Here is a 26161-nt window from a genome sequence, read left to right on the forward strand (position 1 = left end):
CTTATCTCAGGCTAAAAACGCGTGTTACGCATTGTGCCATAACTTTGCAGGGAAGCTTCAGAACATGACATTTTCACCTCCCACAATAGCCGAAAGGGTCTTTCTAGTAGTTGCACATCATGTCTAAGCTGTCTGAAGTGTTTTTCCAAAGTGATCAACATATTTATGTTTGGCGTTCCGGAACCCACCATATCTCAGGCTGAAAACAGGTTTTCTGCATTGTGCCATAACTTTGCAGGGAAGCTTCAGAACATGAAATTTTCACGTCCCACTATAGCAGAAAGGGTCTTTCTAGTAGTTGCACATCAAATCTAAGCTGTCTGAAGTGCTTTTCGAAAGTTATCAACATTTTTATGTTTGGCGTTCCGGAATCAACCTTATCTCAAGCTGAAAACGCGATTTCTGCATTGTGCCATAACTTTGCAGGGAAGCTTCAGAACATGAAATTTTCACCTCAAACTATAGCAGAAAGGGTCTTTCTAGTAGTTGCACATCAAATCTAAGCTGTCTGAAGTGTTTTTCGAAAGTTATCAACATTTTTATGTTTGGCGTTCCAGAATCGACATCATCTCAGGCTGAAAACGCGTTTTCTGCATTGTGCAATAACTTTGCATGGAAGCTTCCGAACATGAAATTTTCACCTCCAACTTTAGCAGAAAGGGTCTTTCTAGTAGTTGCACAACAAATCTAAGCTGTCTGAAGTGTTTTTCCAAAGTTATCAACATTTTTACGTTTGGCGTTTCGGAATCGACCTTATCTTAGGCTGAAAACGCGTTTTACGCATTGTGCAATAACTTTGCAGGGAAGCTTCAGAACATGAAATGTTCACCTCCCACTATAGCAGAAAGGGTCTTTCTAGTAGTTGCACATCAAATCTAAGCTGTCTGAAGTGTTTTTCGAAAGTTTTCTACATTTTTATGTTTGGTGTTCCTGAATCGACCTTATCTCAGGCTGAAAACGCGTTTTCTGCATTGTGCCATAACTTTGCAGGGAATCTTCAGAACATGAAATTTTCACCTCCCACTGCAGCAGAAAGGGTCTTTCTAGTAGTTGCACATCAAATCTAAGCTGTCTGAAATGATTTTCCAAAGTTATCAACATTTTTACGTTTGGCGTTCCGGAATCGACCTTATGTTAGGCTGAAAACGCGATTTACACATTGTGCAATAACTTTGCAGGGAAGCTTCAGAACATGAAATGTTCACATCCCACTAGAGCAGAAAGGGTCTTTCTAGTAGTTGCACATCAAATCTAAGCTGTCTGAAGTGTTTTTCCAAAGTTATCAACATTTTTATGTTTGGCATTCCGGAATCGACCTTATGTTAGGCTGAAAACGCGTTTTACGCATTGTGCCATTACTTTTCAGGGAAGCTTCAGAACATGAAATGTTCACCTCCCACTATAGCAGAAAAGGTCTTTCTAGAAGTTGCACATCAAATGAAAGCTGTCTGAAGTGTTTTTCCAAAGTTATCAACATTTTTATGTTTGGCGTTCCGGAATCGACCTTATCTCAAGTTGAAAACGCGTTTTCTGCATTGTTCCATAACTTTGCAGGGAACTTCACAACATGAAATGTTTACCTCCCACTATAGCAGAAAGGGTCTTTCTAGTAGTTGCACATCAAATCTAAGCTGTCTGAAGTGTTTTTCGAAAGTTTTCAACATTTTTATGTTTGGTGTTCCTGAATCGAACTTATCTCAGGCTGAAAACGCGTTTTCTGCATTGTGCCATAACTTTGCAGGGAATCTTCAGAACATGAAATTTTCACCTCAAACTATAGCAGAAAGGGTCTTTCTAGTAGTTGCACATCAAATCTAAGCTCTCTGAAGTGTTTTTCGAAAGTTATCAACATTTTTATGTTTGGCGTTCTAGAATCGACATTATCTCAGGCTGAAAACGCATTTTACGCATTGTGCAATAACTTTGCAGGGAAGCCTCAGAACATGAAATGTTCACCTCCCACTATAGCAGAAAGGGTCTTTCTAGTAGTTGCACATCAAATCTAAGCTGTCTGAAGTGTTTTTCGAAAGTTAACAACATTTTTATGTTTGGCGTTCCAGAATCGACATTATCTCAGGCTGAAAACGCGTTGTCTGCATTGTGCCATAACTTTGCATGGAAGCTTCCGAACATGAAATTTTCACCTCCAACTTTAGCAGAAAGGGTCTTTCTAGTAGTTGCACAACAAATCTAAGCTGTCTGATGTGTTTTTCCAAAGTTATCAACATTTTTATGTTTGGCGTTTCGGAATCGACCTTATCTTAGGCTGAAAACGCGTTTTACGCATTGTGCAATAACTTTGCATTGAAGCTTCAGAACATGAAATGTTCACCTCCCACTATAGCAAAAAGGGTCTTTCTAGTAGTTGCACATCAAATCTAAGCTGTCTGAAGTGTTTTTCGAAAGTTTTCAACATTTTTATGTTTGGTGTTCCTGAATCGACCTTATCTCAGGCTGAAAACGCGTTTTCTGCATTGTGCCATAACTTTGCAGGGAATCTTCAGAACATGAAATTTTCACCTCCCACTGCAGCAGAAAGGGTCTTTCTAGTAGTTGCACATCAAATCTAAGCTGTCTGAAATGTTTTTCCAAAGTTATCAACATTTTTACGTTTGGCGTTCCGGAATCGACCTTATGTTAGGCTGAAAACGCGATTTACACATTGTGCAATAACTTTGCAGGGAAGCTTCAGAACATGAAATGTTCACATCCCACTATAGCAGAAAGGGTCTTTCTAGTAGTTGCACATCAAATCTAAGCTGTCTGAAGTGTTTTTCCAAAGTTATCAACATTTTTATGTTTGGCATTCCGGAATCGACCTTATCTCAGGCTGAAAACGCGTTTTACGCATTGTGCCATTACTTTGCAGGGAACTTCACAACATGAAATGTTTACCTCCCACTATAGCAGAAAGGGTCTTTCTAGTAGTTGCACATCAAATCTAAGCTGTCTGAAGTGTTTTTCGAAAGTTTTCAACATTTTTATGTTTGGTGTTCCTGAATCGAACTTATCTCAGGCTGAAAACGCGTTTTCTGCATTGTGCCATAACTTTGCAGGGAATCTTCAGAACATGAAATTTTCACCTCAAACTATAGCAGAAAGGGTCTTTCTAGTAGTTGCACATCAAATCTAAGCTCTCTGAAGTGTTTTTCGAAAGTTATCAACATTTTTATGTTTGGCGTTCTAGAATCGACATTATCTCAGGCTGAAAACGCATTTTACGCATTGTGCAATAACTTTGCAGGGAAGCCTCAGAACATGAAATGTTCACCTCCCACTATAGCAGAAAGGGTCTTTCTAGTAGTTGCACATCAAATCTAAGCTGTCTGAAGTGTTTTTCGAAAGTTAACAACATTTTTATGTTTGGCGTTCCAGAATCGACATTATCTCAGGCTGAAAACGCGTTGTCTGCATTGTGCCATAACTTTGCATTGAAGCTTCAGAACATGAAATTTTCACCTCCAACTTTAGCAAAAAGGGTCTTTCTAGTAGTTGCACATCAAATCTAAGCTGTCTGAAGTGTTTTTCGAAAGTTTTCAACATTTTTATGTTTGGTGTTCCTGAATCGACCTTATCTCAGGCTGAAAACGCGTTTTCTGCATTGTGCCATAACTTTGCAGGGAATCTTCAGAACATGAAATTTTCACCTCCCACTGCAGCAGAAAGGGTCTTTCTAGTAGTTGCACATCAAATCTAAGCTGTCTGAAATGTTTTTCCAAAGTTATCAACATTTTTACGTTTGGCGTTCCGGAATCGACCTTATGTTAGGCTGAAAACGCGATTTACACATTGTGCAATAACTTTGCAGGGAAGCTTCAGAACATGAAATGTTCACATCCCACTATAGCAGAAAGGGTCTTTCTAGTAGTTGCACATCAAATCTAAGCTGTCTGAAGTGTTTTTCCAAAGTTATCAACATTTTTATGTTTGGCATTCCGGAATCGACCTTATCTCAGGCTGAAAACGCGTTTTACGCATTGTGCCATTACTTTTCAGGGAAGCTTCAGAACATGAAATGTTCACCTCCCACTATAGCAGAAAAGGTCTTTCTAGAAGTTGCACATCAAATGTAAGCTGTCTGAAGTGTTTTTCCAAAGTTATCAACATTTTTATGTTTGGCGTTCCGGAACCCACCTTTTGTCAGGCTGAAAACGTCTTTTCTGCATTGTGCCATAACTTTGCAAGGAATCTTCAGGACATGAAATTTTCACCTCCCACAATAGCCGACAGGGTCTTTCTAGTAGTTGCACATCAAATCTTAGCTGTCTGAAGTTTTTTTCCAAGGTTATCAACATTTTTATGATTGGCGTTCCGGAATCGACCTTATCTCAAGCTGAAAACGCGTTTTCTGCATTGTGCCATAAATTTGCAGGGAAGCTTCAGAACATGAAATGTTCACCTCCCACTATAGCAGAAAGGGTCTTTCTAGTAGTTGCACAACAAATCTAAGCTGTCTGATGTGTTTTTCCAAAGTTATCAACATTTTTATGTTTGGCGTTCTAGAATCGACATTATCTCAGGCTGAAAACGCATTTTACGCATTGTGCAATAACTTTGCAGGGAAGCTTCAGAACATGAAATGTTCACCTCCCACTATAGCAGAAAGGGTCTTTCTAGTAGTTGCACATCAAATCTAAGCTGTCTGTAGTCTTTTTCGAAAGTAATCAACATTTTTATGTTTGGCGTTTCGGAATCAACCTTATCTCAAGCTGAAAACGCGATTTCTGCATTGTGCCACAACTTTGCAGGGAAGCTTCAGAACATGAAATTTTCACCTCAAACTATAGCAGAAAGGGTCTTTCTAGTAGTTGCACATCAAATCTAAGCTCTCTGAAGTGTTTTTCGAAAGTTAACAACATTTTTATGTTTGGCGTTCTAGAATCGACATTATCTCAGGCTGAAAACGCGATGTCTGCATTGTGCCATAACTTTGCATGGAAGCTTCCGAACATGAAATTTTCACCTCCCACTATAGCAGAAAGGGTCTTTCTAGTAGTTGCACAACAAATCTAAGCTGTCTGATGTGTTTTTCCAAAGTTATAAACATTTTTTTGTTTGGCGTTCCGGAATCGACCTTATCTCAGGCTAAAAACGCGTGTTACGCATTGTGCCATAACTTTGCAGGGAAGCTTCAGAACATGACATTTTCACCTCCCACAATAGCCGAAAGGGTCTTTCTAGTAGTTGCACATCATGTCTAAGCTGTCTGAAGTGTTTTTCCAAAGTGATCAACATATTTATGTTTGGCGTTCCGGAACCCATCTTATCTCAGGCTGAAAACAGGTTTTCTGCATTGTGCCATAACTTTGCAGGGAAGCTTCAGAACATGAAATTTTCACGTCCCACTATAGCAGAAAGGGTCTTTCTAGTAGTTGCACATCAAATCTAAGCTGTCTGAAGTGCTTTTCGAAAGTTATCAACATTTTTATGTTTGGCGTTCCGGAATCAACCTTATCTCAAGCTGAAAACGCGATTTCTGCATTGTGCCATAACTTTGCAGGGAAGCTTCAGAACATGAAATTTTCACCTCAAACTATAGCAGAAAGGGTCTTTCTAGTAGTTGCACATCAAATCTAAGCTGTCTGAAGTGTTTTTCGAAAGTTATCAACATTTTTATGTTTGGCGTTCCAGAATCGACATTATCTCAGGCTGAAAACGCGTTTTCTGCATTGTGCCATAACTTTGCATGGAAGCTTCCGAACATGAAATTTTCACCTCCAACTTTAGCAGAAAGGGTCTTTCTAGTAGTTGCACAACAAATCTAAGCTGTCTGAAGTGTTTTTCCAAAGTTATCAACATTTTTACGTTTGGCGTTTCGGAATCGACCTTATCTTAGGCTGAAAACGCGTTTTACGCATTGTGCAATAACTTTGCAGGGAAGCTTCAGAACATGAAATGTTCACCTCCCACTATAGCAGAAAGGGTCTTTCTAGTAGTTGCACATCAAATCTAAGCTGTCTGAAGTGTTTTTCGAAAGTTTTCAACATTTTTATGTTTGGTGTTCCTGAATCGACCTTATCTCAGGCTGAAAACGCGTTTTCTGCATTGTGCCATAACTTTACAGGGAATCTTCAGAACATGAAATTTTCACCTCCCACTGCAGCAGAAAGGGTCTTTCTAGTAGTTGCACATCAAATCTAAGCTGTCTGAAATGATTTTCCAAAGTTATCAACATTTTTACGTTTGGCGTTCCGGAATCGACCTTATGTTAGGCTGAAAACGCGATTTACACATTGTGCAATAACTTTGCAGGGAAGCTTCAGAACATGAAATGTTCACATCCCACTAGAGCAGAAAGGGTCTTTCTAGTAGTTGCACATCAAATCTAAGCTGTCTGAAGTGTTTTTCCAAAGTTATCAACATTTTTATGTTTGGCGTTCCGGAATCGACCTTATCTCAGGCTGAAAACGCGTTTTACGCATTGTGCCATTACTTTTCAGGGAAGCTTCAGAACATGAAATGTTTACCTCCCACTATAGCAGAAAGGGTCTTTCTAGTAGTTGCACATCAAATCTAAGCTGTCTGAAGTGTTTTTCGAAAGTTTTCAACATTTTTATGTTTGGTGTTCCTGAATCGAACTTATCTCAGGCTGAAAACGCGTTTTCTGCATTGTGCCATAACTTTGCAGGGAATCTTCAGAACATGAAATTTTCACCTCAAACTATAGCAGAAAGGGTCTTTCTAGTAGTTGCACATCAAATCTAAGCTCTCTGAAGTGTTTTTCGAAAGTTATCAACATTTTTATGTTTGGCGTTCTAGAATCGACATTATCTCAGGCTGAAAACGCATTTTACGCATTGTGCAATAACTTTGCAGGGAAGCCTCAAAACATGAAATGTTCACCTCCCACTATAGCAGAAAGGGTCTTTCTAGTAGTTGCACATCAAATCTAAGCTGTCTGAAGTGTTTTTCGAAAGTTAACAACATTTTTATGTTTGGCGTTCCAGAATCGACATTATCTCAGGCTGAAAACGCGTTGTCTGCATTGTGCCATAACTTTGCATGGAAGCTTCCGAACATGAAATTTTCACCTCCAACTTTAGCAGAAAGGGTCTTTCTAGTAGTTGCACAACAAATCTAAGCTGTCTGATGTGTTTTTCCAAAGTTATCAACATTTTTATGTTTGGCGTTTCGGAATCGACCTTATCTTAGGCTGAAAACGCGTTTTACGCATTGTGCAATAACTTTGCATTGAAGCTTCAGAACATGAAATGTTCACCTCCCACTATAGCAGAAAGGGTCTTTCTAGTAGTTGCACATCAAATCTAAGCTGTCTGAAGTGTTTTTCGAAAGTTTTCAACATTTTTATGTTTGGTGTTCCTGAATCGACCTTATCTCAGGCTGAAAACGCGTTTTCTGCATTGTGCCATAACTTTGCAGGGAATCTTCAGAACATGAAATTTTCACCTCCCACTGCAGCAGAAAGGGTCTTTCTAGTAGTTGCACATCAAATCTAAGCTGTCTGAAATGTTTTTCCAAAGTTATCAACATTTTTACGTTTGGCGTTCCGGAATCGACCTTATGTTAGGCTGAAAACGCGATTTACACATTGTGCAATAACTTTGCAGGGAAGCTTCAGAACATGAAATGTTCACATCCCACTATAGCAGAAAGGGTCTTTCTAGTAGTTGCACATCAAATCTAAGCTGTCTGAAGTGTTTTTCCAAAGTTATCAACATTTTTATGTTTGGCATTCCGGAATCGACCTTATCTCAGGCTGAAAACGCGTTTTACGCATTGTGCCATTACTTTTCAGGGAAGCTTCAGAACATGAAATGTTCACCTCCCACTATAGCAGAAAAGGTCTTTCTAGAAGTTGCACATCAAATGTAAGCTGTCTGAAGTGTTTTTCCAAAGTTATCAACATTTTTATGTTTGGCGTTCCGGAACCCACCTTTTGTCAGGCTGAAAACGTCTTTTCTGCATTGTGCCATAACTTTGCAAGGAATCTTCAGGACATGAAATTTTCACCTCCCACAATAGCCGACAGGGTCTTTCTAGTAGTTGCACATCAAATCTTAGCTGTCTGAAGTTTTTTTCCAAGGTTATCAACATTTTTATGATTGGCGTTCCGGAATCGACCTTATCTCAAGCTGAAAACGCGTTTTCTGCATTGTGCCATAAATTTGCAGGGAAGCTTCAGAACATGAAATGTTCACCTCCCACTATAGCAGAAAGGGTCTTTCTAGTAGTTGCACAACAAATCTAAGCTGTCTGATGTGTTTTTCCAAAGTTATCAACATTTTTATGTTTGGCGTTTCCGAATCGACCTTATCTTAGGCTGAAAACGCGTTTTACGCATTGTGCAATAACTTTGCAGGGAAGCTTCAGAACATGAAATGTTCACCTCCCACTATAGCAGAAAGGGTCTTTCTAGTAGTTGCACATCAAATCTAAGCCGTCTGATGTGTTTTTCCAAAGTTATCAACATTTTTATGTTTGGCATTCCGGAATCGACCATATCTCAGGCTGAAAACGCGTTTTACGCATTGTGCCATTACTTTTCAGGGAAGCTTCAGAACATGAAATTTTCACCTCCCACTACAGCAGAAAGGGTCTTTCTAGTCGTTGCACATCAAATCTAAGCTGTCGAAAGTGTTTTTCCAAAGTTATCAACATTTTTATGTTTGGCGTTCCGGAATCAACCTTATCTCAGACTGAAAACGTGTTTTCTGCGTTGTGCCATAACTTTGCAGGGAAGCTTCAGAACATGAAATTTTAACCTCCCACTATAGCAGAAAAGGTCATTCTAGTAGTTGCACATCAAATCTAAGCTGTCTTGAAGTGTTTTTCTAAAGTTATCAACATTTTTATGTTTGGCGTTCCGGAACCCACCTTATCTCAGCCTTAAAACGCGTTTTACATATTTTGCCATAACTTTGCAGGGAAGCTTCAGAACATGAAATTTTAACATCCCACTATAGCAGAAAGGATCTTTCTAGTAGTTGCACATCAAATCTAAGCTGTCTGAAGTGTTTTTCCAAAGTTATCAACATTCTTATGTTTGGCGTTCCGGAATCAACCTTATCTCAGGCTGAAAACGCGTCTTACGCATTGTGCCATAACTTTGCAGGAAAGCTTCAGAACATGAAATTTTCAACTCCCACTATAGCAGAAAGGGTCTTTCTAGTAGTTTCACATCAAATCTAAGCTGTCTGAAGTGTTTTTCCAAAGTTATCAATATTTTTATGTTTGGCGTTCCAGAAACAAACTTATCTCAGGCTGAAAACGCGTTTTACACAGTTTGCCATAACTTTGCAGGAAAGCTTCAGAACATGAAATTTTTACCTCCCACTATAGCAGAAAGGGTCTTTCTAGTAGTTACACATCAAATCTAAGCTGTCGAAAGTGTTTTTCCAAAGTTATCAACATTTTTATGTTTGGCGTTCTGGAACCCACCTTATCTCAGGCTGAAAACGCGTTTTCTGCATTGTGCCATAACTTTGCAGGGAAGCTTCAGAACATGAAATTTTCACCCCCCACTATAGCAAAAAGGGTCTTTCTAGTAGTTGCACATCAAACCTAAGCTGTTTGAAGTGTTTTTCCAAAGTTAACACCATTTTTATGTTTGGCGTTCCAGAAACAACCTTATCTCAGGCTGAAAACGCGTTTTACGCAATTTGACAAATCTTTGCAGGAAAGCTTCAGAACATGAAATTTTCACCTCCCACTATAGCAGAAAGTGGCTTTCTAGTAGTTGCACATCAAATCTAAGCTGTCTGAAGTGTTTTTCCAAAGTTGTGAACATTTTTATGTTTGGCGTTACGGAATCGACCTTATCTCCGGCTGAAAATGCGTTTTCTGCATTGTGCCATAACATTGCAGGGAAGCTTCAGAACATGAAATTTTAACATCCCATTATAGCAGAAAGGGTCTTTCTAGTAGTTGCACATCCAATCTAAGCTGTTTGAAGTGTTTTTCCAAAGTTATCAACATTTTTATGTTTGGCATTTCGGAATCGACCTTATCTCAGGCTGAAAACGCGTTTTCTGCATTGTGCCATGACTTTGCAGGGAAGCTTGAGAACATGAAATTTTGACCTCCAACTATAGCAGAAAGGTTCTTTCTAGTAGTTGCACATCAAATCTAAGCTGTTTGAAGTGTTTTTCCAGAAGTTAACACCATTTTTATGTTTGGCGTTCCAGAAACAACCTTATCTCAGGCTGAAAACGCGTTTTACACAATTCGCCCTAACTTTGCAGGAAAGTTTCAGAACATGAAATTTTCACCTCCCACTATAGCAGAAAGTGTCTTTGTAGTAGTTGCACATCAAATCTAGGCTGTCTGAAGTGTTTTTCCAAAGTTATCAACATTTTTATGTTTGGCGTTCTGGAACCCACCTTATCTCAGGCTGAAAACGCATTTTCTTCATTGTGCCATAACTTTGCAGGGAGACTTCAGAACATGAAATTTTCTCCTCCCACTATAGCAGAAAGGGTATTTCTAGTAGTTGCACATCAAATCTAAGCTGCTTGAAGAGTTTTTCCAAAGTTAACACCATTTTTATGTTTGGCGTTCCAGAAACAACCTTATCTCAGGCTGAAAACGGGTTTTACACAATTTGCCATAACTTTGCAGGAAAGCTTCAGAACATGAAACTTTTACCTCCCACTATAGCAGAAAGGGTCTTTCTAGTAGTAGCACATCAAATCTAAGCTGTCTGAAGTGTTTTTCCAAAGTTATCAACATTTTTATGTTTGGCGTTCCGGAACCCACCTTATCTCAGCCTGAAAACGCGTTTTACATATTTTGCCATAACTTTGCAGGGAAGCTTCAGAACATGAAATTTTCAACTCCCACAATAGCAGAAAGGGTCTTTCTAGTAGTTGCACATCAAATCTAAGCTGTCTGAAGTGTTTGTCCAAAGTTATCAACATTTTTATGTTTGGGGTTCCGGAATCAACCTTATCTCAGGCTGAAAATGCATTTTACGCATTGTGCCATAACTTTGCAGGAAAGCTTCAGAACATGAAATGTTCACCTCCCACTATAGCAGAAAGGGTCTTTCTAGTAGTTGCACATCAAATCTAAGCTGTCTGAAGTGTTTTTTCGAAGTTATCAACATTTTTATGTTTGGCGTTCCGGAATCGACCTTATGTGAGGCTGAAAACGCGTTTTCTGCATTGTGCCATAACTTTGCAGGGAAGCTTCAGAACAAGAAATTTTCACCTCCCACGATAGCAGAAAGGGTCTTTCGAATAGTTGCACATCAAATATCGGCTGTCTGAAATGTTTTTCAAAAGTTATCAACATTTTGATGTTTGGCGTTCCGGAATCGACCTTATCTGAGCATGAAAACGCGTTTTCTGCATTGTGCCAAAATTTGTAGGTAAGCTCCAGAACATGAAAATTTCACTTCCCACTATAGCAGAAAGGGTCTTTCTAGTAGTTGCACAACAAATCTAAGCTGTCTGATGTGTTTTTCGAAAGTTATCAACATTTTTATGTTTGGCGTTTCGGAATCGACCTTATCTTAGGCTGAAAACGCGTTTTACGCATTGTGCAATAACTTTGCATTGAAGCTTCAGAACATGAAATGTTCACCTCCCACTATAGCAGAAAGGGTCTTTCTAGTAGTTGCACATCAAATCTAAGCTGTCTGAAGTGTTTTTCGAAAGTTTTCAACATTTTTATGTTTGGTGTTCCTGAATCGACCTTATCTCAGGCTGAAAACGCGTTTTCTGCATTGTGCCATAACTTTGCAGGGAATCTTCAGAACATGAAATTTTCACCTCCCACTGCAGCAGAAAGGGTCTTTCTAGTAGTTGCACATCAAATCTAAGCTGTCTGAAATGTTTTTCCAAAGTTATCAACATTTTTACGTTTGGCGTTCCGGAATCGACCTTATGTTAGGCTGAAAACGCGATTTACACATTGTGCAATAACTTTGTAGGGAAGCTTCAGAACATGAAATGTTCACATCCCACTATAGCAGAAAGGGTCTTTCAAGTAGTTGCACATCAAATCTAAGCTGTCTGAAGTGTTTTTCCAAAGTTATCAACATTTTTATGTTTGGCGTTCCGGAACCCACCTTTTGTCAGGCTGAAAACGTCTTTTCTGCATTGTGCCATAACTTTGCAAGGAAGCTTCAGGACATGAAATTTTCACCTCCCACAATAGCCGAAAGGGTCTTTCTAGTAGTTGCACATCAAATCTTAGCTGTCTGAAGTTTTTTTCCAAGGTTATCAACATTTTTATGATTGGCGTTCCAGAATCGACCTTATCTCAAGCTGAAGACGCGTTTTCTGCATTGTGCAATAAATTTGCAGGGAAGCTTCAGAACATGAAATGTTCACCTCCCACTATAGCAGAAAGGGTCTTTCTAGTAGTTGCACATCAAATCTAAGCTGTCTGAAGTGTCTTTCGAAAGTTATCAGCATTTTGATGTTTGGCGTTCCAGAATCGACATTATCTCAGGCTGAAAACGCGTTGTCTGCATTGTGACATAAATTTGCATGGAAGCTTCTGAATATGAAATTTTCACCTCCCACAGTAGCCGACAGGGTCTTTCTAGTAGTTGCACATCAAATCTTAGCTGTCTGAAGTTTTTTTCCAAGGTTATCAACATTTTTATGATTGGCGTTCCGGAATCGACCTTATCTCAAGCTGAAAACGCGTTTTCTGCATTGTGCCATAAATTTGCAGGGAAGCTTCAGAACATGAAATGTTCACCTCCCACTATAGCAGAACGGGTCTTTCTAGTAGTTGCACAACAAATCTAAGCTGTCTGATGTGTTTTTCCAAAGTTATCAACATTTTTATGTTTGGCGTTTCCGAATCGACCTTATCTTAGGCTGAAAACGCGTTTTACGCATTGTGCAATAACTTTGCAGGGAAGCTTCAGAACATGAAATGTTCACCTCCCACTATAGCAGAAAGGGTCTTTCTAGTAGTTGCACATCAAATCTAAGCTGTCTGATGTGTTTTTCCAAAGTTATCAACATTTTTATGTTTGGCATTCCGGAATCGACCATATCTCAGGCTGAAAACGCGTTTTACGCATTGTGCCATTTCTTTTCAGGGAAGCTTCAGAACATGAAATGTTCACCTCCCACTACAGCAGAAAGGGTCTTTCTAGTAGTTGCACATCTAATCTAAGCAGTCTGAAGTGTTTTTCCAAAGTTATCAATATTTTTATGTTTGGCGTACTGGAACCCAACTTATCTCAGGCTGAAAACGCGTTTTCTGCATTGTGCCGTAACTTGGCAGGGAGACTTCAGAACATGAAATTTTCTCCTCCCACTATAGCAGAAAGGGTATTTCTAGTAGTTGCACATCAAATCTAAGCTGTCGAAAGTGTTTTTCCAAAGTTATCAACATTTTTATGTTTGGCGTTCCGGAATCAACCTTATCTCAGACTGAAAACGTGTTTTCTGCGTTGTGCCATAACTTTGCAGGGAAGCTTCAGAACATGAAATTTTAACCTCCCACTATAGCAGAAAAGGTCATTCTTGTAGTTGCACATCAAATCTAAGCTGTCTTGAAGTGTTTTTCTAAAGTTATCAACATTTTTATGTTTGGCGTTCCGGAAACCACCTTATCTCAGCCTTAAAACGTGTTTTACATATTTTGCCATAACTTTGCAGGGAAGCTTCAGAACATGAAATTTTCACATCCCACTATAGCAGAAAGGATCTTTCTAGTAGTTGCACATCAAATCTAAGCTGTCTGAAGTGTTTTTCCAAAGTTATCAACATTCTTATGTTTGGCGTTCCGGAATCAACCTTATCTCAGGCTGAAAACGCGTCTTACGCATTGTGCCATAACTTTGCAGGAAAGCTTCAGAACATGAAATTTTCAACTCCCACTATAGCAGAAAGGGTCTTTCTAGTAGTTTCACATCAAATCTAAGCTGTCTGAAGTGTTTTTCCAAAGTTATCAATATTTTTATGTTTGGCGTTCCAGAAACAAACTTATCTCAGGCTGAAAACGCGTTTTACACAGTTTGCCATAACTTTGCAGGAAAGCTTCAGAACATGAAATTTTTACCTCCCACTATAGCAGAAAGGGTCTTTCTGGTGGTTGCACATCAAATCTAAGCTGTCTGAAGTGTTTTTCCAAAGTTGTGAACATTTTTATGTTTGGCGTTCCAGAAACAACCTTATCTCAGGCTGAAAACACGATTTACGCATTGTGCCATAACTTTGCAGGGAAGCTTCAGAACATGAAATTTTAACATCCCACTATAGCAGAAAGGGTTTTTCTAAAGTTATCAACATTCTTATGTTTGGCGTTCCGGAATCAACCTCATCTCAGGCTGAAAACGCGTTTTACGCATTGTGCCATAACTTTGCAGGAAAGCTTCAGAACATGAAATGAAATTTTCAACTCCCAATATAGCAGAAAGGGTCTTTCTCGTAGTTGCACATCAAATCTAAGCTGTCTGAAGTGTTTTTCCAAAGTTATCAATATTTTTATGTTTGGCGTTCCGGAATCGACCTTATCTCAGTCTGAAAACGCGTTTTCTGCATTGTGCCATAACTTTGCAGGGAAGCTTCAGAACATGAAATTTTTACCTCCCACTATAGCAGAAAGGGTCTTTCTAGTAGTTGCACATCAAATCTAAGCTGTCGAAAGTGTTTTTCCAAAGTTATCAACATTTTTATGTTTGGCGTTTCGGAATCGACCTTATCCCCGGCTGAAAACGCGTTTTCTGCATTGTGCCATAACTTTGCAGGGAAGCTGTAGAACATGAAATTTTCACCTCCCACTAGAGCAGAAAGGGTATTATTACTAGTTGCACTTCAAATCTAAGCTGTCTGAAGAGTTTTTCCTGAGTTATCAACATTTTTATGTTTGGCATTCTGAAATCAACCTCATCTCAGGCTGAAAACGCGTTTCACGCATTGTGCCATAACTTTGAAGGGAAGCTTCAGAACATGAAATTTTAACATCCCACTATAGCAGAAAGGGTCTTTCTAGTAGTTGCACATCAAATCTAAGCTGTCTGAAGTGTTTTTCTAAAGTTATCAACATTCTTATGTTTGGCGTTCCGGAATCAACCTTATCTCAGGCTGAAAACGCGTTTTACGCATTGTGCCATAACTTTGCAGGAAAGCTTCAGAACATGAAATTTTCAACTCCCAATATAGCAGAAAGGGTCTTTCTAGTAGTTGCACATCAAATCTAAGCTGTCTGAAGTGTTTTTCCAAAGTTATCAATATTTTTATGTTTGGCGTTCCGGAATCGACCTTATCTCAGGCTGAAAACGCGTTTCCTGCATTGTGGCATAACTTTGTAGGGAAGCTTCAGAACATGAAATTTTCACCTCCCATTGTAGCAAAAAAGGGTCTTTCTAGTAGTTGCACATCAAATCTAAGCTGTCTGAAATGTTTTTCCAAAGTTATCAACATTTTTATGTTTGGCGTTCTGGAAACCACCTTATCTCAGGCTGAAAACGCGTTTTCTGCATTGTGCCATAACTTTGCAGGGAAGCTTTAGAACAGGAAATTTTCACCTCCCACTAGAGCAGAAAGGGTATTTCTAGTAGTTGCACATCAAATCTAAGCTGTCTGTAGAGTTTTTCCTGAGTTATCAACATTTTTATGTTTGGCGTTCTGAAATCAACCTCATCTCAGGCTGAAAACGCGTTTTACGCATTGTGGCATAACTTTGCAGGGAAGCTTCAGAACATGATATTTTCACCTCCCACTATAGCAGAAAGGGTCTTTCTTGTAGTTGCACATCAAATCTAAGATGTCTGAAGTGTTTTTCGAAAGTTATCAACACTTTTATGTTTGGCGTTCCGGAATCGACCTTCTCTCAGGCTGAAAACACGATTTACGCATTCTGCCATAACTTTGCAGGGAAGCTTCAGAACATGAAATTTTAACCTCCCACTATAGCAGAATGGGTCTTTCTAGTAGTTGCACATCAAATCTAAGCTGTCGAAAGTGTTTTTCCAAAGTTATCAACATTTTTATGTTTGGCGTTTCAGAATCGTCCTTATCTCCGGCTGAAAACGCATTTTCTGCATTGTGCCATTACTTTGCAGGGAAGCTGTAGAACATGAAATTTTCACCTCCCACTAGAGCAGAAAGGGTCTTTCTAGTAGTTGCACATCAAATCTAAGCTGTCTGAAGTGTTTTTCGAAAGTAATCAACACTTTTATGTTTGGCGTTCGGGAACCCACATTATCTCAGCCTGAAAACGCGTTTTAAATATTTTGCCATAACTTTGCAGGGAAGCTTCAGAAAATGAAATTTTAACCTTCCACTATAGCAGAAAGGGTCTTTCTAGTAGTTGCACATCAAATCTAAGCTGTCTTGAAGTGTTTTTCTAAAGTTATCAACATTTTTATGTTTGGCTTTCCGGAACCCACCTTATCTCAGGCTGAAAACGCGTTTTACGCATTGTGCCATAACTTTGCAGGGAAGCTACAGAACATGAAATGTTCGTCTCCCACTATAGCAGATAGGGTCTTTCTAGTAGTTGCACATCAAATCTAAGCTGTCTGAAGTGTTTTTCGAAAGTTATCAACATTTTTATGTTTGGCGTTCTGAAATCAACCTCATCTCAGGCTGAAAACGCGTTTCAGGCATTGTGCCATCACTTTGCAGGGAAGCCATAGGACATGAAATTTTCACCTGCCGCTACAGTAGAAAGGGTCTTTCTAGTAGTTGCACATCAAATCTAAGCTGTCTGAAGTGGCTTTCCAAAGTTATCAACATTTTTGTGTTTGACGTTCCGGAATCAACCTTATCTCAGGCTGAACACCCGTTTTCATCATTGTGCCATAACTTTGCAGGGATGCATCAGACAATGACAATTTAAAGTTCCACAATAGCAGAAAAGGTCTTTATAGTAGTTGCACATCAAATCTAAGATATCTGAAGTGTTTTTCCAAAGTTATCAACATTTTTATGTTTGGCGTTCCGGTACCCACCTTATCTCAGGCTGAAAACGCGTTTTCAGCATTGTGCCATAAGTTTGCAGGGAAGCTCCAGAACATGAAATTTTCACTTCCCACTATAGCAGAAAGGGTCTTTCGAGTAGTTGCACATCAAATATCAGCTGTCTGAAATGTTTTTCAAAAGTTATCAACATTTTGATGTTTGGCGTTCCGGAATCGACCTTATCTGAGGATGAAAACGCGTTTTCTGCATTGTGCCAAAATTTGTAGGTAAGCTCCAGAACATGAAAATTTCACTTCCCACAATAGCAGAAAGGGTCTTTCTAGTAGTTGCACATCAAATCTAAGCTGTTTGAAGTGTTTTTCCAAAGTTAACACCATTTTTATGTTTGGCGTTCCAGAAACAACCTTATCTCAGGCTGAAAACGCGTTTTACGCAATTTGCCCTAACTTTGCAGGAAAGTTTCAGAACATGAAATTTTCACCTCCCACTATAGCAGAAAGTGTCTTTCTAGTAGTTGCACATCAAATCTAAGCTGTCTGAAGTGTTTTTCCAAAGTTATCAATATTTTTATGTTTGGCTTTCCGGAATCGACCTTATCTCAAGGCTGAAAACCCGTTTCCTGCATTGTGGCATAACTTTGCAGGGATGCTTCAGAACATGAAATGCTCGCCTCCCACTATAGCGGTTAGGGTCTTTCTAGTACTTGCACATCAAATCTAAGCTGTCTGAAGTGTTTTTCCAAAGTTATCAACATTTTTATGTTTGGCGTTCTGGAACCCACCTTATCTCAGGCTGAAAACGCATTTTCTGCATTGTGCCATAACTTTGCAGGGAAGCTTCAGAACATGAAATTTTCAACTCCCACAATAGCAGAAAGGGTGTTTCTAGTAGTTGCACATCAAATCTAAGCTGTCTGAAGTGTTTTTCCAAAGTTATCAACATTTTTATGTTTGGCGTTCTGGAACCCACCATATCTCAGGCTGAAAACGCATTTTCTGCATTGTGCCATAACTTTGCAGGGAAACTTCAGAACATGAAATTTTCACCTCCCACAATAGCAGAAAGGGTCTTTCTAGTAGTTGCACATCAAATCTAAGCTGTCTGAAGTGTTTTTCCAAAGTTATCATTATTTTTATGTTTGGCTTTCCGGAATCGACCTTATCTCAAGGATGAAAACGCGTTTCCTGCATTGTGGCATAACTTTGCAGGGATGCTTCAGAACATGAAATGCTCGCCTCCCACTATAGCGGTTAGGGTCTTTCTAGTACTTGCACATGAAATCTAAGCTGTCTGAAGTGTTTTTCCAAAGTTATCAACATTTTTATGTTTGGCGTTCTGGAACCCACCTTATCTCAGGCTGAAAACGCGTTTTTCTGCTTTGTGCCGTAACTTTGCAGGGAGACTTCAGAACATGAAATTTTCTCCTCCCACTATAGCAGAAAGGGTATTTCCAATAGTTGCACATCAAATCTAAGCTGTCGAAAGTGTTTTTCCAAAGGTATCAACATTTTTATGTTTGGCGTTCCGGAACCCACCTCATCTCAGCCTGAAAACGCGTTTTCCATATTTTGCCATAACTTTGCAGGAAAGCTTCAGAACATGAAATTTTCAACTCCCACTATAGCAGAAAGGGTCTTTCTAGTAGTTGCACATCAAATCTAAGCTGTCTGAAGTGTTTTTTCAAAGTTATCAACATTTTTATGATTGGCGTTCCAGAAACAACCTTATCTCAGACTGAAAACGTGTTTTCTGCATTGTGCCATAACTTTGCAGGGAAACTTCAGAACATGAAATTTTAACCTCGCACTATAGAAGAAAGGGTCTTTCTAGCAGTTGCACATCAAATCTAAGCTGTTTGTAGTGTTTTTCCAAAGTTAACACCATTCTTATGTTTGGCGTTCCGGAATCAACCATATCTTAGGCTGACAACATGTTTTCTGCATTGTGGCATAACTTTGCAGGGATGCTTCAGAACATGAAATTTTCACCTCCCACTGTAGCAGAAAGGGTCTTTCTAGTAGTTGCACATCAAATCTCACCTGTCTGAAGTGTTTTTCCAAAGTTATCAACATTTTTATGTTTGGCGTTCTGGAACCCACCTTATCTCAGGCTGATAACGCGTTTTCTGCATTGTGCCATAACTTTGCAGGGGGACTTCAGAACATGAAATTTTCTCCTCCCACTATATCAGAAAGGGTATTTCTAGTAGTTACACATCAAATCTAAGCTGTCTGAAGTGTTTTTCGAAAGTTTTCAACATTTTTATGTTTGGTGTTCCTGAATCTACCTTATCTCAGGCCGAAAACGCGTTTTCTGCATTGTGCCATAACTTTGCAGGGAAGCTTTAGAACTTAAAATTTTCTCCTCCCACTTCAGCAGAAAGGGTATTTCTAGTAGTTGCACAACAAATCTAAGCTGTCTGAAGTGTTTTTCGAAAGTTATCAACATTTTTATGTTTGGCGTTCCGGAATCGACCTTATCTCTATGCCATAACTTTGCAGGAAAGCTTCAGAACATGAAATTTTCGCTTCCCACTATTGCAGAAAGGGTCTTTCTAGCAGGTGCACATCAAATGGAAGCTGTCTGAAGTGTTTTTCCAAAGTTATCAACACTTTTATGTTTGCCGTTCTGGAATCGACCTTATCTGTGGCTGAAAACACGATTTACGCATTCTGCCATAACTTTCCAGGGAAGCTTCAGAACATGAAATTTTCATATCCCACTATAGCAGAAAGGGTTTTTCTCGTAGTTGCACATCAAATCTAAGCTGTCGGAAGTGTTTTTCCAAAGTTATCAACATTTTTATGTTTGGCGTTCTGGAACCCACCTTATCTCAGGCTGAAAACGCGTTTTCTGCATTGTGCCATAACTTTGCAGGGAGACTTCAGAACATGAAATTTTCTACTCCCACTATAGCAGAAAGGGTATTTCTAGTAGTTGCACATCAAATCTAAGCTGTCTGAAGTGTTTTTCTAAAGTTATCAACATTCTTATGTTTGGCGTTCCGGAACCCACCTAATCTCAGCCTGAAAACGCGTTTTACATATTTTGCCATAACTTTGCAGGGAAGCTTCACACCATGAAATTATAACCTCCCACTATAGCAGAAAGGGTCTTTCTAGTAGTTGCACATCAGATCTAAGCTGTCGAAAGTGTTTTTCCAAAGTTATCAACATTTTTATGTTTGGCGTTTCGGAATCGACCTTATCTCAGCCTAAAAACGCGCTTTACATATGTTGCCATAACTTTGCAGGGAAGCTTCAGAACATGAAATTTTCACCTCCCACTATAGCAGAAAGGGTCTTTCTAGTAGTTGCACATCAAATCTAAGCTGTCCGAAGTACTTTTCCAAAGTTATCAACATTTTTATGTTTGGCGTTCTGGAACCCACCTTATCTCAGGCTGAAAAAGCGTTTTCTGCATTGTGCCATAACTTTGCAGGGAGACTTCAGAACATGAAATTTTCTACTCCCACTATAGCAGAAAGGGTATTTCTAGTAGTTGCACATCAAATCTAAGCTGTCTGTAGAGTTTTTCCTGAGTTATCAACATTTTTATGTTTGGCGTTCTGAAATCAACCTCATTTCAGGCTGAAAACGCGTTTTACGCATTGTCCCATAACTTTGCAGGGAAGCTTCAGAACATGATATTTTCACTTCCCACTATAGCAGAAAGGGTCTTTCTCATAGTTGCACATCAAATCTAAGCTGTCTGAAGTGTTTTTCGCAAGTTTTCAACATTTTTATGTTTGGTGTTCCTGAATCGACCTTATCTCTGGCCGAAAACGCGTGTTCTGCATTGTGCCATAACTTTGCAGGGAAGCTTCAGAACATGAAAATTTCACCTCCCACTATAGCAGAAAGGGTCTTTCGAGTAGGTGCACCTCAAATCAAAGCTGTTTGAAGTGTTTTCCCAAAGTTATCAACACTTTTATGTTTGGCGTTCCGGAATCGACCTTATCTCAGGCTGAAAACGTGTTTCCTGCATTGTGGCATTACTTTGTAGCTAAGCTTCAGAACATGAAATTTTCACCTCCCACTGTAGCAGAAAGGGTCTTTCTAGTAGTTGCACATCAAATCTAAGCTGTCTGAAGTGTTTTTCGAACGTTTTCAACATTTTTATGTTTGGTGTTCCTGAATCGACCTTATCTCAGGCCGAAAACGCGTTTTCTGCATTGTGCCATAACTTTGCAGGGAAGCTTCAGAACAGGAATATTTCACATCCCACTATAGCAGAAAGGGTCTTTCGAGTAAGTGCACATCAAATCAAAGCTGTTTGAAGTGTTTTTCCAAAGTTATCAACACTTTTATGTTTGGCGTTCCGGAATCGACCTTATCTCAGGCTGAAAACACGATTTACGCATTCTGCCATAACTTTGCAGGGAAGCTTCAGAACATGAAATTTTCATATCCCACTATAGCAGAAAGGGTCTTTCTAGTAGTCTCACATCAAATCTAAGCTGTCTGAAGTGTTTTTCCAAAGTTATCAACATTTTTATGTTTGGCGTTTCGGAATCGACCTTATCTCCGGCTGAAAACGCGTTTTCTCCATTGTGCCATAACTTTGCAGGGAAGGTTTGGAACATGAAATTTTCACCTCCCACTAGAGCAGAAAGGGTATTTCTAGTAGTTGCACATCAAATCTAAGCTGTCTGTAGAGTTTTTCCTGAGTTATCAACATTTTTATGTTTGGCGTTCTGAAATCAACCTCATCTCAGGCTGAAAACGCGTTTTACGCATTGTGCCATAACTTTGCAGGAAAGCTTCACAAGATCAAATTTTCAACTAACAATATAGCAGAAAGGGTCTTTCAAGTAGTTGCACATCAAATCTAAGCTGTCTGAAGTGTTTTTCCGAAGTTATCAATATTTTTATGTTTGGCGTTCTGGAACCCACCTTATCTCAGGCTGAAAACGCGTTTTCTGCATTGTGCCATAACTTTGCAGGGAAGCTTCAGAACATGAAATTTTCATATCCCACTATAGCAGAAAGGGTTTTTCTAGTAGTTGCACATCAAATCTAAGCTGTCGGAAGTGTTTTTCCAAAGTTATCAACATTTTTGTGTTTGGCGTTCTGGAACCCACCTTATCTCAGGCTGAAAACGCGTTTTCTGCATTGTGCCATAACTTTGCAGGGAGACTTCAGAACATGAAATTTTCTACTCCCACTATAGCAGAAAGGGTATTTCTAGTAGTTGCACATCAAATCTAAGCTGTCTGTAGAGTTTTTCCTGAGTTATCAACATTTTTATGTTTGGCGTTCTGAAATCAACCTCATTTCAGGCTGAAAACGCGTTTTACGCATTGTGCCATAACTTTGCAGGGAAGCTTCAGAACATGATATTTTCACTTCCCACTATAGCAGAAAGGGTCTTTCTCATAGTTGCACATCAAATCTAAGCTGTCTGAAGTGTTTTTTGAAAGTTTTCAACATTTTTATGTTTGGTGTTCCTGAATCGACCTTATCTCTGGCCAAAAACGCGTTTTCTGCATTGTGCCATAACTTTGCAGGGAAGCTTCAGAACATGAAAATTTCACCTCCCACTATAGCAGAAAGGGTCTTTCGAGTAGGTGCACCTCAAATCAAAGCTGTTTGAAGTGTTTTTCCAAAGTTATCAACACTTTTATGTTTGGCGTTCCGGAATCGACCTTATCTCAGGCTGAAAACGTGTTTCCTGCATTGTGGCATAACTTTGTAGCTAAGCTTCAGAACATGAAATTTTCACCTCCCACTGTAGCAGAAAGGGTCTTTCTAGTAGTTGCACATCAAATCTAAGCTGTCTGAAGTGTTTTTCGAACGTTTTCAACATTTTTATGTTTGGTGTTCCTGAATCGACCTTATCTCAGGCCGAAAACGCGTTTTCTGCATTGTGCCATAACTTTGCAGGGAAGCTTCAGAACAGGACAATTTCACCTCCCACTATAGCAGAAAGGGTCTTTCGAGTAAGTGCACATCAAATCAAAGCTGTTTGAAGTGTTTTTCCAAAGTTATCAACACTTTTATGTTTGGCGTTCCGGAATCGACCTTATCTCAGGCTGAAAACACGATTTACGCATTCTGCCATAACTTTGCAGGGAAGCTTCAGAACATGAAATTTTCATATCCCACTATAGCAGAAAGGGTCTTTCTAGTAGTCTCACATCAAATCTAAGCTGTCTGAAGTGTTTTTCCAAAGTTATCAACATTTTTATGTTTGGCGTTTCGGAATCGACCTTATCTCCGGCTGAAAACGCGTTTTCTCCATTGTGCCATAACTTTGCAGGGAAGCTTTGGAACATGAAATTTTCACCTCCCACTAGAGCAGAAAGGGTATTTCTAGTAGTTGCACATCAAATCTAAGCTGTCTGTAGAGTTTTTCCTGAGTTATCAACATTTTTATGTTTGGCGTTCTGAAATCAACCTCATCTCAGGCTGAAAACGCGTTTTACGCATTGTGCCATAACTTTGCAGGAAAGCTTCACAAGATCAAATTTTCAACTAACAATATAGCAGAAAGGGTCTTTCAAGTAGTTGCACATCAAATCTAAGCTGTCTGAAGTGTTTTTCCGAAGTTATCAATATTTTTATGTTTGGCGTTCCAGAATCGACCTTATCTCAGGCTGAAAACGTGTTTCCTGCATTGTGGCATAACTTTGTAGCTAAGCTTCAGAACATGAAATTTTCACCTCCCACTGTAGCAGAAAGGGTCTTTCTAGTAGTTGCACATCAAATCTAAGCTGTCTGAAGTGTTTTTCGAACGTTTTCAACATTTTTATGTTTGGTGTTCCTGAATCGACCTTATCTCAGGCCGAAAACCCGTTTTCTGAATTGTGCCATAACTTTGCAGGGATGCTTCAGAACAGGAAAATTTCACCTCCCACTATAGCAGAAAGGGTCTTTCGAGTAAGTGCACATCAAATCAAAGCTGTTTGAAGTGTTTTTCCAAAGTTATCAAAACTTTTATGTTTGGCGTTCCGGAATCGACCTTATCTCAGGCTGAAAACACGATTTACGCATTCTGCCATAACTTTGCAGGGAAGCTTCAGAACATGAAATTTTCATATCCCACTATAGCAGAAAGGGTCTTTCTAGTAGTCTCACATCAAATCTAAGCTGTCTGAAGTGTTTTACCAAAGTTATCAACATTTTTATGTTTGGCGTTTCGGAATCGACCTCATCTCAGGCTGAAAACGCGTTTTCTCCATTGTGCCATAACTTTTCAGGGAAGCTTTAGAACATGAAATTTTCACCTCCCACTAGAGCAGAAAGGGTATTTCTAGTAGTTGCACATCAAATCTAGGCTGTCTGTAGAGTTTTTCCTGAGTTATCAACATTTTTATGTTTGGCGTTCTGAAATCGACCTCATCTCAGGCTGAAAACGCGTATTACGCATTGTGCCATAACTTTGCAGGGAAGCTTCAGAACATGATATTTTCACCTCCCACTATAGCAGAAAGGGTCTTTCTAGTAGTTGCACATCAAATCTAAGCTTTCTGAAGTGTTTTTCTAAAGTTATCAACATTTTTATGTTTGGCGTTCTGAAATCAACCTCATCTCAGGCTGAAAACGCGTTTTACGCATTGTGCGATAGCTTTGCAGGGAAGCTTCAGAAAATGAAATTTTAACCTCCCACTATAGCAGAATGGGTCTTTCTAGTAGTTGCACATCAAATCTAAGCTGTCTGAAGTGTTTTTCCAAAGTTCTAAACATTTTTATGTTTGGCGTTCTGAAATCAACCTCATCTCAGGCTGAAAACGTGTTTTACGCATTGTGCGATAGCTTTGCAGGGAAGCTTCAGAAAATGAAATTTTAACCTCCCACTATAGCAGAAAGGGTCTTTCTAGTAGTTGCACATCAAATCTAAGCTGTCTTGAAGTGTTTTTCTAAAGTTATCAACATTGTTATGTTTGGCGTTCCGGAACCCACCTTATCTCAGCCTGAAAACGCTTTTTACATATTTTGCCATAACTTTGCAGGGAAGCTTAAGAACATGAAATTTTAACATCCCACTATAGCAGAATGGGTCTTTCTAATAGTTGCACATCAAATCTAAGCTGTCTGAAGTGTTTTTCCAAAGTTATCAACATTCTTATATTTGGCGTCCCGGAATCAACCTTATCTCAGGCTGAAAACGCGTTTTACGCATTGTGCCATAACTTTGCAGGGAAGCTTCAGAACATGAAATGTTCGCCTCCCACTATAGCAGATAGGGTCTTTCTTGTAGTTGCACATCAAATCTAAGCTGTCTGAAGTGTTTGTCGAAAGTTTTCAACATTTTTATGTTTGGTGTTCCTGAATCGACCTTATCTCAGCCCGAAAACGCGTTTTCTGCATTGTGCCATAACTTTGCAGGGAAGCTTCAGAACATGAAATTTTCATATCCCACTATAGCAGAAAGGGTCTTTCTTGTAGTCTCACATCAAATCTAAGCTGTCTGAAGTGTTTTTACAAAGTTATCAACATTTTTATGTTTGGCGTTCCGGAATCGACCTTATCTCAGGCTGAAAACGCGTTTTCTGCATTGTGCCATAACTTTGCAGGGAAGGTTCAGAACATGAAATTTTTACCTCCCACTATAGCAGAAAGGGTCTTTCTAGTAGTTGCACATCAAATCTAAGCTGTCGAAAGTGTTTTTCCAAAGTTATCAACATTTTTATGTTTGGTGTTTCGGAATCGACCTTATCTCCGGCTGAAAGCGCGTTTTCTGCATTGTGCCATAACTTTGCAGGGAAGCTTTAGAACATGAAATTTTCACCTCCCACTAGAGCAGAAAGGGTATTTCTAGTCGTTGCACATCAAATCTAAGCTGTCTGTAGAGTTTTTCCTGAGTTATCAACATTTTTATGTTTGGCGTTCTGAAATCAACCTCATCTCAGGCTGAAAACGCGTTTCACGCATTGAGCCATAACTTTGCAGGGAAGCTTCAGAACATGAAATTTTAACATCCCACTATAGCAGAAAGGGTCTTTCTAGTAGTTGCACATCAAATCTAAGCTGTCTGAAGTGTTTTTCGAAAGTTATCAACATTCTTATGTTTGGCGTTCCGGAATCAACCTTATCTCAGGCTGACAACGCGTTTTCTGCATTGTGCCATAACTTTGCAGGAAAGCTACAGAACATGAAATTTTCAACTCCTAATATAGCAGAAAGGGTCTTTCTAGTAGTTGCACATCAAATCTAAGCTGTCTGAAGTGTTTTTCCAAAGTCATCAATATTTTTATGTTTGGCGTTCCGGAATCGACCTTATCTCAGGCAGAAAACGTGTTTTTTGCATTGTGCCATAACTTTGCAGGGAAGCTTCAGAACATGAAATTTTAACCTCCCACT

Source organism: Synchiropus splendidus, chromosome 5, assembly GCF_027744825.2.
Source record: "Synchiropus splendidus isolate RoL2022-P1 chromosome 5, RoL_Sspl_1.0, whole genome shotgun sequence".
NCBI classification, from domain to species: domain Eukaryota; kingdom Metazoa; phylum Chordata; class Actinopteri; order Syngnathiformes; family Callionymidae; genus Synchiropus; species Synchiropus splendidus.